The sequence below is a fragment of the Notolepis coatsorum genome, assembly GCF_963971535.1.
Source record: "Notolepis coatsorum genome assembly, chromosome: 5".
In the NCBI taxonomy this organism is placed as follows: Eukaryota; Metazoa; Chordata; class Actinopteri; order Aulopiformes; family Paralepididae; genus Notolepis; species Notolepis coatsorum.
Window position 1 is genome coordinate 21,842,264 of NC_140169.1, and position 13,500 is coordinate 21,855,763.

Consider the following 13,500-nt stretch of genomic DNA (forward strand, 5'->3'; position numbering starts at 1 on the left):
CGGCCACCTGGTAGCGGGAACGCAGCAGAGCTGAGTCAGCTGGATCCCCGACTGTAGGCCGGGAATGTCGAATTGGAGGTCGAGCAGCAGGAGTGGATGGGGCCTAGGATTCACTGACCTAGGGATGGTACTCTGGTCCTTCTTGCCCTCCAGGGCGATCAGCAGTAGCTCCCCACACACCCTACTTCCCCCAATACTTCCTGAGCCCTCCCACACCTGATGGCAGTAAGATGGATGCTATATGCGCTCCCCAAAGCAGTACTCTTCCTTAACGATGAGTGGAGACCTTTCACCATAGAATATAGGCAGGGGGTGGGGAAAGGGTTAAACAATAATGAGCATTACCCGGAGAGAAAAGGGTTAGACGAATATGCACATTAAAGACACGCACACAGTGATCCCATTTACATCTCCTTTTATATAACCTGGTTCCTGTATATGTGTATCACTCAATTAGAAAAGCTATTCCCACACTGGGCACCTAGTGCTCTTGCTCTAAAATACACATGGATGAAAGTTATTCCCACTGGGATGAAAGTTATTCCCACACTGAAAGTTATTCCCACACTGAAAGTTATTCCCACACTGAAAGTTATTCCCACACTGGGCACCTAGTGCTCTACATCACAGATACAGTAAGAACCTCTTCCCTTTAACACATCCCACGCCGGAAACGGCTTACGACGTGTTTCAAGTTCATGTGAATTCTGCCAATCCACGGCGTATGACGTAATTGAGATCATATTAAATTTTTTCGCCATGTTATTCATAATTCCCTCACGGAGCCTGGTCTGATGCAGTGTGAGCCGGCACAACTCTGCAACGCTTCAACACTGCCCCCTGGTGGATGATCGGCGAGTTGCCAAACCGGAAATGGACGAGTCGATCTCGGTGCGTCTCCGAAATGCGTCCGGCACTCGCATATTGTTGCGGGACTGTATACACACGTCCGTGTGTAGCGATCACTGCCATAACGCAATAATCTATACGATTTGGCCGTGTATTATGATTATACAAACCGGAAATGGATTTAGGAGATCGCCGTCAAATAAGTGGGATCTTTTTCCTCCAGTCTCATCGTTGAACGGTAAGAGGACGCTGACGTTACTTTCAGCCTGTTTGTTTATTATTATCCATGCAAACTGCTCTGATCAATATATCACCCATACTACATAAAGCATTTAACGACGATCACGGAATTATAAACGACCCCCCCCCCTCCGTTCATCCGTGCATGATCAGTCATAACGTTTAGGATCATGTACAGTTGAAATGTTTTATATAGCGTGGATCGGCAACAAACGGCATTTGATAATCTATATATGCGTTTATGCCTATATCTCACGTTCTAGGAATTACTGCAGAAAACGATAAAAACATATTTATATTCTAGACGGTATTTTCGTATGAATGTATGAATGAAAAAGTAAAACGTTCCTACATCCTGAACGATAGATAATCGATGTTGAATGGGCCATAGTAATGTCAATTTAGCAATACAATTTAAAAAGTTATAGCCCTGCAAAGAAGGTGAACATCTCCATAGGCTTACAGTGCTGGCAGAGAATGGTATAAGATGCTCAAATTGCGTGGCAGGGAATGTGTTAAGGGTTATCTACTGCTCCGCTTCGCGGTAGGGGAGAACCAGGTAAGAAGTAAAGGAGTTCAATGGGAATGTTATAAAGAACCACACATTATTATTACACTCAAAAGAAAACAGTGGGCCCACATTTAGCAAATAAAAGTCTGTTTTATTAATAAAAGCTGTTTCCCCAAAACAACAACAACAACAACAACAACAACACTGCTCCCAGCGTTCATTCAAAGCACCGTTTATCTTCGCTCTTACTGAGCCTGCGCCACACAGTGGACTGTCTACCGAACACGTTTCAGCACTCAGAGCGCCGCTTGTACTTATCCAAGATGGCGGGCCTACTCTCAGCACCACTAGTCCGGGTGCTAAGATGGCCGGTAGGAGATCCCGCGATAACAGACACTGGGGCAGATGAGCTGCTGGGACAACGGCGTGGAGGGGCTGGAGGAACGTGCAGTGTAGTGGCGTCCTCTGCTGGGCTGAAGAGGTGGGCCGACGCGCATGCTAAACTGTGGTGCTCGCCTAAACACAGCTAAACTGTGGGTCGTGTTCAACCCCCCTACTATGCCGCCTATACACGTTACCGCAAGGTGGACAATATCTACCACCTGGTCTTCGGCTATGCTCGCCCGTTGGTTACTTCACAGTGTCTCTTGGCACATTAACCAAACGCTAAGCTATACCGCAGATACTTCTAGGATAACCCGTTGTATAACTGAGTTCATCTGGCGCATTAATCAAATGCTAAGCTACCGCATATACTTCTAGGATAACGCGTTTTATAACTGAGTTTATTCCTCGCGTGCTGACTCGCTGGAGCTCTCGTTCAAGACAACAAAACAACGAGCGTGGGCGGTTCGGGAACGGCGTCCCCACACTAGATGAAAAAAAGAGAGAGAGACGAGGGTTAGTTAACCAGCCAATAATTACAAAAGCTACAGGGGAGAAAACGTGGGTTAAGTTACCAGCCGGTAGATACAATATGTGCATCAAACAAAACAAGGATTAAACACCAGCCAGTAATTTTCAAAATGCAATTCAATTCGAAGGTATAGACAAAATAGTCAAAAGGTAACAACGCAAACCTACTGTTCCTGGTAGAACGAACTCGCGTTTTCCTCAGGGCTGGACAAATGTTTATGCTCCCCTCCATCACTGGCAAGGAGACAGGAGCATCTGATTGTAGATTAGTAGCCGGTGTGGGCAGAGCGCTTCTAAGAAAGCGTGTGCGTCGGGACTGAGTGATAGCGTCACGCGACCTCCAGGGGGAGCTACTAGGCTGAGGCACTTGTTCAGATTCAGTCCTCACAACAATTTCCATGCACACGTCATTTTCAATGTCTTCCCAAGGGTTGTATTGTTGGGTAGGGTGAATCCATTTGTAGATGTATATTAATTGGTTGGCCAGATAGTAGTTGAGAAAGTTAGGTGCTTCAAGTCCTCCTTGGTTTTTGTTTTTTTGAAGGGTGGTTAAATTAATTCTTGCCTTTTTATTCTTCCAGTAAAACTTAGTAATGATGGAGTCCAGGGAGCTGAACCAGTTGGTGGTAGGCTGGGTTGGGATCATAGTGAGTAGATAATTTATTTTTGGGAGAACTGAGTGGTAAGTTTAGCCATCTTTGTGTGTCGTCTTCTATTGTTTTTAACAGTGGGATGAAATTGAGTTGCAATGTTGATTCCTAGATATCTGATATTTCCCTGAGGGTAAGGGGAAGGATGGGCTCTGAGCTGCAGGACTCCTATCACCCCCCGTAATGGCAGAATTATTGACTTCGACCAATTTATAGCGTAGTCTGCTATTTTAGAGAAGGAGTCTTTGAGTTTGGTAGGTGCTTGTAGTGAATTGGTTGGATCCTGTAGGTATAACAACACATCGTCTGCATAGAGGCTGATCTTATGGTGAGTATTGTGTGTAATGATTCCTTTGATATCATAATTTTGTCTGATTGCTGCTGCGAGAGGTTCAATAAAAAGGGCAAAAAGAGAGGGGGGATGGTTCCCCTGGGAAGTGTGAAGCTTTGTGATGTTAGTCCGTTAGTAGTAACAGTGGCCCTGGGTGATGTGTATAGTGTTTTAATCCAGTGAATAAACAACTCTCCAAAACTATTTTTGTACTAATTAATGTCTGGAATAAAAAATAACCAGTTGACTCTATCAAAAGCTTTTTCTGCATCTGTATGTATGTGTCTGTGGCTGTAGTGGGTGTAAGCCCAAGACAAATTTCCCAGCTAATGGGACAATAAAGTGACTCTTGACTCTTGACTCTTGATCTAGTGAGGTGATTATTACATCAAGGTTTTGTTGTTTGGTTATATTCATTTGATGGAATAATCTGCACGTTATTTGACACAAGGCGTCCTTTAATAAATCCTGTTTGGTCGGGGTTAATTAAGGTGGATAATGACTGTTTCCAGTCTGGTGGTTAGCGCTTTACTTATTATTTTAATATCTGTGTTGATCAGTGAGAGGGGGCGGTAGCTAGAGGGTAGAATTGGGTCTTTATCCGGCTTGAGCAGTAGTGAGATGAGTGCTGTGTTCATGTGTGGGGGGATTCTGGAAGTATGTTTTATTTCATTAGCCATTTTTATGAATAGTGAAGATATTGTTGACCAGAAATGTTTGAAGAATTCAGCAGGGAAGCCGTCAGGTCCTGGGGATTTATTGTTGGGCATCTGAAGTAATGCTTTGTGGAATTCAGTTAAGGTTAATGGATTGTGCAGTGATTGTGCATGCTCTTTGGATATTTGGGGAAGATTTATTGCATTACTGTCAGGTGTGTATAATTTACTATAGAATGTTTTAAATGTGTCGTTGATCTCTTGAGGTGCTCTCAGCGGCTTCCCTGCTGAGTCCTTTACTTTTTGTTGATTGGCTAGATATTTTCCAGATTTATTGTTGTGTTTAAAGTGGTCCTGTCTTAATCTCTGTATCAGAAATTTAGTTTTTTTTATTTTGTATTTCATTAAGCTGAAATTGTAATTTATGTAAATCATTCAGAATTGGTTTGTAAATTGTAAATTGTAATTGCTAGTATTTTCACATGTCATCACAGGGTAAACACAGGTGTATTTGATACTGTAACTATAATTATGGTCCTGTTCCAGTTGTCCCAGGACCAGGGTCCAGGTATTGTTAATGTTGTATCACTGGAATAGCTGTGACACACCTACATGGAACAGGACCATCATTAATGTCATGAATTATACCTGTGTTTACCCTGCAATGAAATTTCAAGATAGTCGCCATGAAAAGGGCCTATTGTTGTTCCCTCTTTGTAGTCATTCAGGTTACAGTGGTATTGTTATTATTATTAGAATATGAATGGCTGATATGGGAATATGCATTAGTAATATGGGTATGATACTGGATGAAATGGGAATATTCATGAATAATGTGTCAATATTATGAGTGGTATGGGAATATGAATGTGTCCAGCACAAACAGTGTCTGAGGAAGGTATGCAGTATCAAGGACACCTCTCACCCCAACCACAAACTGTTTGCCCTCCTCCCCTATAGGAAGGCCCTATAGGAATCTCAGTTCCAGGACCAGCTTATTTCCCTCAACTGTCATCTCAGCCCCCCCCCCCCCCCCCCCCACCCCTGGACTCAATCTCTCTCTCTCTCTCTCTCTCTCTCTCTCTCTCTCTCTCTCTCCCTCTCTCTCTCTCTCTCTCTCTCTCTCTCTCTCTCTCTCTCTCTCTCTCTCTCTCTCTCTCTCTCTCTCTCTCTCTCTCTCTCTCTCTCTCTCTCTCTCTCTCTCTCTCTGTAGCACAGGGCTATTCAACTGGCGGCCCGCGGGCCAGATCCGGCCCGCGGGATGATTCTGACCGGCCCGCCAAAGATTACATGATACATTTTTTTTTCTTTTTTTTTTCATGTCAACGTTCACACGCACAATTGAGCCAAAAGTCACTCAATTAATGACAGATTTCATTGATAAATTGAGGGGAAACTTTGCAAGTCGATTTGATGAATTTGACATGTCCAGAGAATTGATGCATTTTGTGAGCAACCCATTTGCCAATGTAGCTGCTATTTCCACAAAAGGACAAGAGTTCCTTGCATCACTTCACATTAATGAAGGTCTCCTGCAACTTGAAATAATTGAGCAAGCATCATCTGCTCTGAAGCAGGCACTTGAGAATGAATCCACCACAACATTTTGGATAAAGTGTATTCATGTCAACACATTCCCCAAAATAAAAACGCTGGCAATATCTGTGCTAACAATGTTTGGCTCAACATACACCTGTGAATCCAGTTTCTCTCACATGAATGCCATTAAAACAAGCAACCGTGCCTCCTTGACAAATGAGCATTTGCGGGTAGCCCTCACTTCCTATGAACCCTCTTTCTCTGCCATTGCCCAGTCAAAGAAGTGCAATCTCTCTCATTAGATGTGTGTATGTAGGCTAGGCCTGTCTGCCCCCCACCCCCCCCTGATGTTTGAGAGTTAAGAGTGGACAATAAGTGCTAATAAGATGCTGTTATTTGCTGTTGTTGCACAGACATGAAGCACTTTTTCATAAGCTCAGCTGCACTATAAATGTGTTTTTTTGTTCAAGTGTTGATGTTAGAATGTTCAGATGCACATCATGCACTTGTTTGTTTTTTATTTTATATTTATATTGAAATGTTGAAGAGGAGATGTTGCAGTCATAAATGAAGCACTTTTTGCAGGAGATGTTGCAGATGTGGCACATAAATGAAGCACTTTTTTTGAAAAGTATACTACTTTTGCAATGTAGTTAAATAAAAGTTGTGAAAATGTGGTTGTGTGTTGTGTCAAGTGTACATATATTCATAGCACGGGGAGGCGCCGTGGCAGTCCGGCCCCTGGCCCCTTGGGTTTCTGACAATGTGGCCCCCTGAACAATTTAGTTGAATAGCCCTGCTGTAGCATATCCCACCGATAGATGGTCTGACGCTTACTGATGATTCCAGATTTAGTTAAATTCCAAAATTCCAAAGAGCTGAGTACAAAACAAACACAAAAAAACATATTAGCTACTTTTCCTTTCCCATAAGAAGTAGCTAGTTCACATTATACTAACTTTAAACATTTACATGTGTTTTATCCTCTTTACTTTTGCTGTCAGGAGTTAAAACAGGAAGTAGTAGGAGGTCGTTTAAAAATAAAAGCCCCATCACCCAAAACAAGAAATTAGGCACTATAAGCATAAAACAAATGCAAATACAGAAATGACCTTTTAACAGGGCCATTGCTTTTTTAGAACATAAAATATAAATCTCTCACCTCCCCCCTCTCTCTCTCTCACACTCCCCATACCGTATGAATTCTGAACTCTGTTGCCTATACTCAACCTATATCATATGCAGTGTTGGGCAAGTTACTTTTAAAAAGTAACTAGTTACAGTTACTAGTTACTTCTTCCAAAAAGTAACTAAATTACTTACTCAGTTACAAATTATAAAAGTAACTAGTTACTTCAGAAAGTAACTATTGCCTAGCCTCCAATCAAATGCCATGTATGTAGATATTATAATTACTATGTTTATATTATATATGTGACCCCGTACAATGGTAGCATATTAATCACACTGGATACGCTGTTTACAGGGACTACAGACCATGGCTGTAGCTATCTTTATTGCCATAACAACGAACCCGGAAGCGGGCTGAGCTGTCACCTTAAGAAGTGCTCGCCCTCCCCCTAGAGGGCAGGAATAGGAATGGTGAGGTCGTAACACACCAACAGCCACATACATCACACTCCTCCCCACTTAATCGTATCGCTGTCCCCACTTCCAAACCCAGTACCTAATATAGTGATAAAGTGCCCCTGAATGACCCCTCCTAATATAACACCAAAAAACAATAGTGCAATAACCCCCATAGTCCAACTGAGACTGTCAGAACGTCCCGCTCAATATGTGAGACGATCAGGAGGCCTAGTTACCCTCACCGGGTACCTCCTACTAGTCTCTGTAGATGTTCTGGTTGGCTCTAAGTCAGCTGCCTCAGTGTGCGTGACTGAGGGACCGGTTAGGGAGGACTCCTGTCCGCCCGCTGGGGAAACGGTCACTGGATCTGGCATAAGGACTGTCGTAGTTTGTGCCAATGGGGCTGGTGGTATAGGCTCCCCTGAAGTGAGTAGCATCGGGTCACAGGCCCGCATCTGTTCTGTGTGGCGTTTCCAATGCCCCGAGCCTACCCCGACTGTGTAGGACACTGGCCCCTCCTGGGAGACCACCACCCCTGGCATCCACTTATCCTCCCCCGGTCTATAATCACGGACCAGCACCGGGTCTCCCGATGCAAAGTCCTTGTCTCTGGCGAACTGGGCTCTGCGATCCTGCTGGACTGTCTGAGCTTGATCCACCACCGCTGCCACACTGGGTTTGAGAAGGTCAAGGCGGGAGCGGAGTCGGCGGCGAAGGAAAAGCACCGCCGGAGACTCATTAGTCGTGGCGTGGGGAGCATTTCTGTAGCTGAGCAGAAACGAATCCAGTCTGTGCTGCACTGTCGCCGCTCCTCGGGACGCTTTCAATGAGCGTTTTAGTGTCTGGACAAAGCGCTCCGCTTGACCGTTCGTGGCCGGGTGAAAAGGAGCAGAGCGCATGTGCTTCACTCCCTTTCCCTTGAGGAAAGACGCAAACTCATATGAAGTAAACTGCGGCCCATTGTCGCTCACCAGAACTTCTGGCAATCCATGGCGACTAAACAACCCCTGCAGTACTTGAATAGTCTTAGCGGTTGTTCAGCTTCACTTCTGGCCACTTGGAGTGAGCATCCACCACCACCATAAACATATGACCCTCAAAGGGCCCTGCAAAGTCCACATGTATCCTCTGCCACGGAGTGCCTGGCCACGGCCAGGAGTGAAGTGGGGAGAGACCGGGAGATTTCTGGTTGCGCTGACACGACTGACACACTCTGGCCTGTTGTTCTATTTGAGCGTCAATCCCCGGCCACCAGATGTAACTACGAGCCACACCTTTCATTTTAACTACTCCCGGGTGGCCTGCATGCAGCTCCTGTAGTAATTGGGGTCTCAATTTTGGAGGCACAATCACCCGATTTCCCCACAACAAACACCCCTGTACCACTGAGAGTTCATCTTTTCTTGTGTAATAGGGAGTCAGTGCACTGTCCTGCCCTTGCGCCACAGGGAAGTGTCCTGACAAACACATGTCCATCACCTGAGCGAGCACTGGATCATACCTCGTTTCCTTACGAATGTCAGTGCTGCATACTGGCAGCGATTCAAGGTGATGTATCAGTACCGTATCCACTGAACCTGGTTTGTCCTTATGCTCAACCGGCAGTGGCAGGCGTGAGAGGCCGTCCGCATTGCCATGTTCCGCCGCCCCCCTGTACTGAATCGTATAGTTGTGAGCAGCTAATATTAGGGCCCATCGCTGCAGTCTAGCAGCCGCCATCGATGGGATAGCTTTACTGGGGCTCAATATTGTAGTCAGGGGCCTGTGGTCTGTGAGTAGGGTAAAATGGCGCCCGTACAGATAGGCGTGGAACTTGCGCACGCCAAATATGATCCCCAGGGCCTCCCTCTCAATCTGAGCATAATTTTGCTCCGCTTTACTCAATGTCCTGGAGGCAAACGCTATGGGCCTCTCTTGACCTCCCGGCATCACATGCAAAATCACCGCGCCCACGCCATAGGGCGAGGTGTCACACGCCAGTATGATTGGCAGTTGGGGATTGTAATGTGTCAACACCCTCTCCGAGAGCAGTTGATCCTTAGCTGAGCAGAAAGCATTCCCACACTCCTGTGACCATTTCCATGGTGTCCCCTTATGTAGTAACGCTTGAAGGGGGCTGAGTGTCGTTGCCATGTCCTGAACAAACCGACCATAATAATTAATTAATCCCAGGAAGGAGCGCAGCTGGCCCACATTTGTCGGGGCTGGGGCCTCAGCAATCGCCCTGAGCTTTTCTGGGGATTTATGAAGGCCCGTGGCGTCAATATAATGTCCCAGGTATTCCAGTGAGTCCTTGAAAAACTCACATTTCCCTCGCTGCGCCCTGAGACCAAACTTCTCCAATCGACCCAGCACCCCCTCCAGATTCTTCAGGTGCTCTGCATCATTACACCCAGTTACCAATATGTCATCCAAAAAGCAGTGCACATTGGGAAGCCCCTGGAGGACTTGATCCATAATACGCTGAAAGATAGAGGGCGCTGACGTTATGCCGAAAGGCAGTCGGTTATAGCAGAACATCCCCTTGTGTGTTGTGATGGTGAGATATTTGCGTGAACTCTCCTGCACCGGCACCTGCAAGTATGCGTGAGCCAGATCCAGCTTGCTGAACCGCTGCCCCCCGCTAGCGAAGCAAACATATCCTCTATCCGGGGTATTGGATAATGTTCAGCACAGAGGGCCGGGTTCACCGTCACTTTAAAATCCCCGCAGATGCGCACACTGTCATTCTTCTTAATGATAGGCACAATGGGGGTCGCCCATTCACTGAACTGCACAGGCGAAATTACATTTAGCAGTTGCAGGCGCTCTAGCTCAGCGTCCACCTTTGGCCTAAGTGACAGGCCTGGTCCTTGAAGAAACAGCCACTCTCCACATGATTTGTCCTCCCACACCGGGTGCATTTTCTCCCAGGTGTAGATGAGAGAGACATCGCATTCACTTTTACAGAGCTGCTGAGCTGTTGTGCCTCCCTCGCCACCGTTTCCATAGCAACGGCTATTTCCACCGCTCTGTGATAGGTGAGAGCATTCTCGGTCAATAGTCTCTTCTGTATGGACTCGCTGAGGAGACCACACACGAACCGGTCCCGTAACGCGTCTGACAGGTACGTGCCAAACTCGCAGTGCTCCGACAGCTTCTTCAAATCCGCAATATACTGGGCTATTGTCTCCCCCTCCGATTGATGTCTTTTATGGAAACGGAATCTTTCCGCAATCACAATGGGCTTGGGAGAAAAATGGCTTTGCAATGCTCGCACAGTCTGAGTATAAGTTATATCCCCCGGTTTATCCGGAGCAATCAAACTGCGCAGTTACCCGTATGTTGTTGCCCCTATTAGACTCAAAAACACCGGAAGCCTCTTCTCATCGGAAATGTCATTTGCAGCCACAAAATGTTCAAACCGTTCCACATAAGTCGGCCACTGCTCCGTCGATTCATCAAAAGCCACGATATGCCCGATGATACCAGCCATCCCTCTGTGTGATTGTCCCGCAGCAGATCCGCCGACGTTAGCCCCTTCGCTAACCGGCGTCAGTGTAGATTCCTCTTCCACTCGTTCCGTCATCAAACAAACGTTAGCGTGGATTCTTTTCAACCAGTGCCGTCACTGGATGAACCGTACTCGTCGCCATTTATTATATATGTGACCCCGTACAATGGTAGCATATTAATCACACTGGATACGCTGTTTACAGGGACTACAGACCATGGCTGTAGCTATCTTTATTGCCATAACAATGAACCCGGAAGCGGGCTGAGCTGTCACCTTAAGAAGTGCTCGCCCTCCCCCTAGAGGGCAGGAATAGGAATGGTGAGGTCGTAACACACCAACAGCCACATACATCACAGTTTATATATTAGTGGATCATACAAATACAATAGATGTTTTGGAACTTTTGATATGTATTGCTCCTCAACAGGCCACAACTGGGCAACATTAAATTATGCTTGTTAAGCACTATACCAAAAATAAATAACAAATATATACTGATTGATTGAACATTTTAATTAACAGATTGCAGAATGGGTACAATACAGTACGGCTCAATACACACAATTGTTAAGGGGATGCAGATCAGAGAAAGACTTTCGTCTTGTTTACATCAGGGTCCCCCATTTTCAATTCATGACATACACAACATACAGATATAAGAATCTAATCGAATCATTCTAAACCAATCTAATCATGACATTTAAGACATGCATGACATACAGATATATATCTCTGCGCACCAGACTGTGCTATTAAACCAGGAAGTCCAGCACTATGTTGAGCCCATAGATATATCTCTATGGTTGAGCCTGTCAGCAGTAGAGCCACTACTGCCCTGCGCTGCAACACAAGAGTGAACCGCTGTCTCACGCTGTCTCACGCTGACTGCTCGCTTATTATGTTGTTCCGTTGGATTCGTTTTAGATTATTTGTACTGTACACTACACAGACCCGCGGTCTCCGCTGACTGAATCGCTTGTGTTGTGGCTCAGACTCTCGATGCGTTAGACCCGCCCACCTCTACCTTTGATTGGCTTACCATGACATTTTACTCAGCCTCAGCCAATCGTCAGCATGTATGCTTGGCTCGCTCACTGCCCACTAAACAAGGAAGAACATATTATTGCCTCTCGGCGCAGAGATCTGTCTGATGAAAGAAACAGGTTCATTCATAGTAACGCGCCGCATTTTTTTGCAGTAACGCTAACGGCGTTATTAAGATTGGAAGAGTAATCCGTTAGATTACTCGTTACTGAAAAAACTAATGCCGTTAGTAACGCCATTACTTATAGCGCCGTTATTCCCATCACTGATCATATGAACTCTGAACTCTGTTTTCTATACTCAATCCATACTTACCTACTGCCTACAACTGTTTACAATTGTAGCTAAAATCTTACTAGATTACATCCAATTAAACTGAATGTTTACTGTTGTCCCTGTTAGATTTGGATGGAATTCAGGGTGTATGTCTGGTTGTCGATCGTTATCAGCCCTCATCGCCTCTGTCCATGTCCATGTCGTCTCTGCGTTGTGATTTTTGTTGGTTTCGTTCCATTGAGGCAATCGTTTGTGGTGGAATTCTGTCCTCCCACGGAAAGCTGTCTGAGACACCCTTATCTCTCCCCGGTGCATTTTGAACAATCGTACGCTGAATCCAGTGTGCGATCCATAGCATGATCTCTCAGTGAGGAGTGCTCAGGAGTCGGACTGTGTACTGTGTAATCGCAGACGTTACTAGTCTGTAGCCTGTAGTAGGTAGAGTAGAGTTAGAGTAGACAACTCACTTACCGTCCGGCCGTCTGGACGGGGCTTCCACAGCACATTCCATGATAATAAAAAAAAATCTATTACCCCCATCTCCAGCTTCTTCGGCGCCGGCACCGTCACCGATCGCTGTAATACTAATAATAGTCCCCACGGCCACCGGAGCAGCACCAGCCGCAGGTGTAATTGCGCCTGTAGATGATCCGATTCCCGCCTCCTGCTGCTCTGTCAGCTTCACTGTCTTCGTGAAACCAAAATTGGTTAGGCTTACTTGTTTTCGTTTAGACATTTTACTGGCTGTCAAAACGATCACTGTCTGTGTCAACAAGTAACAGCCACAGCACAGGTTACATACGGGTCAAGTTTGATGTGTGCCGACAGTGCCGTGCAGGCTGTAGCGCCGCCGCGCACCGAATGGTAATTGCAAGAATAGCATGCATGTTGCCATATTACGTGTGAATTAGTGCGCAAATCATTAATCATACATCCAAAATAGCATACGTTTATTATTATACACGATGATGATACAGAAAATTACAGAAAAATGAGAAATGCATGGCAAAAGTAGCATTTATTTTCAGTAATTTAGAGACCCCCCAAAAAATCGCAAATCAAGTTTACAGGGGAGCTGATGTCTGATCTAGGGGAGCTATAGCGGACCGGGCTCCCCTCCTGGATCGCACCCTGGCTGAATCGGACTGTTTATATCAAAAGGACGTTTATTTACAAGGTCAGAAAGGTCTAAGAAAATAACTAAATTAATCAGGCCCCGTTCTATCTCTCTCGCTATCCAGCTATGCGCTCCATCCACGGCCCCCCTGTTCCCTCCAACAGGTCAATGAATACAATGATGCCTTTCCTTGTCTCTAGCTCTCGTGGCTGTGTTCCGGGACCACCTGTCGTTTGACCGAAAAGCCCAGAGCTCTTCTGCCAGTTTGTTATCTTAAAAATGACGC

General features: G+C 45.7%; 1 protein-coding gene across 1 annotated transcript in view; it reads left to right on the forward strand.

The window, feature by feature from the left end:
* pde1a (phosphodiesterase 1A, calmodulin-dependent) overlaps positions 1-13,500 on the forward strand; it is a gene marked incomplete at both ends in the record, with an annotated part of 257,482 nt that overhangs the window by 65,857 nt on the left and 178,125 nt on the right. The window lies entirely within an intron of this gene.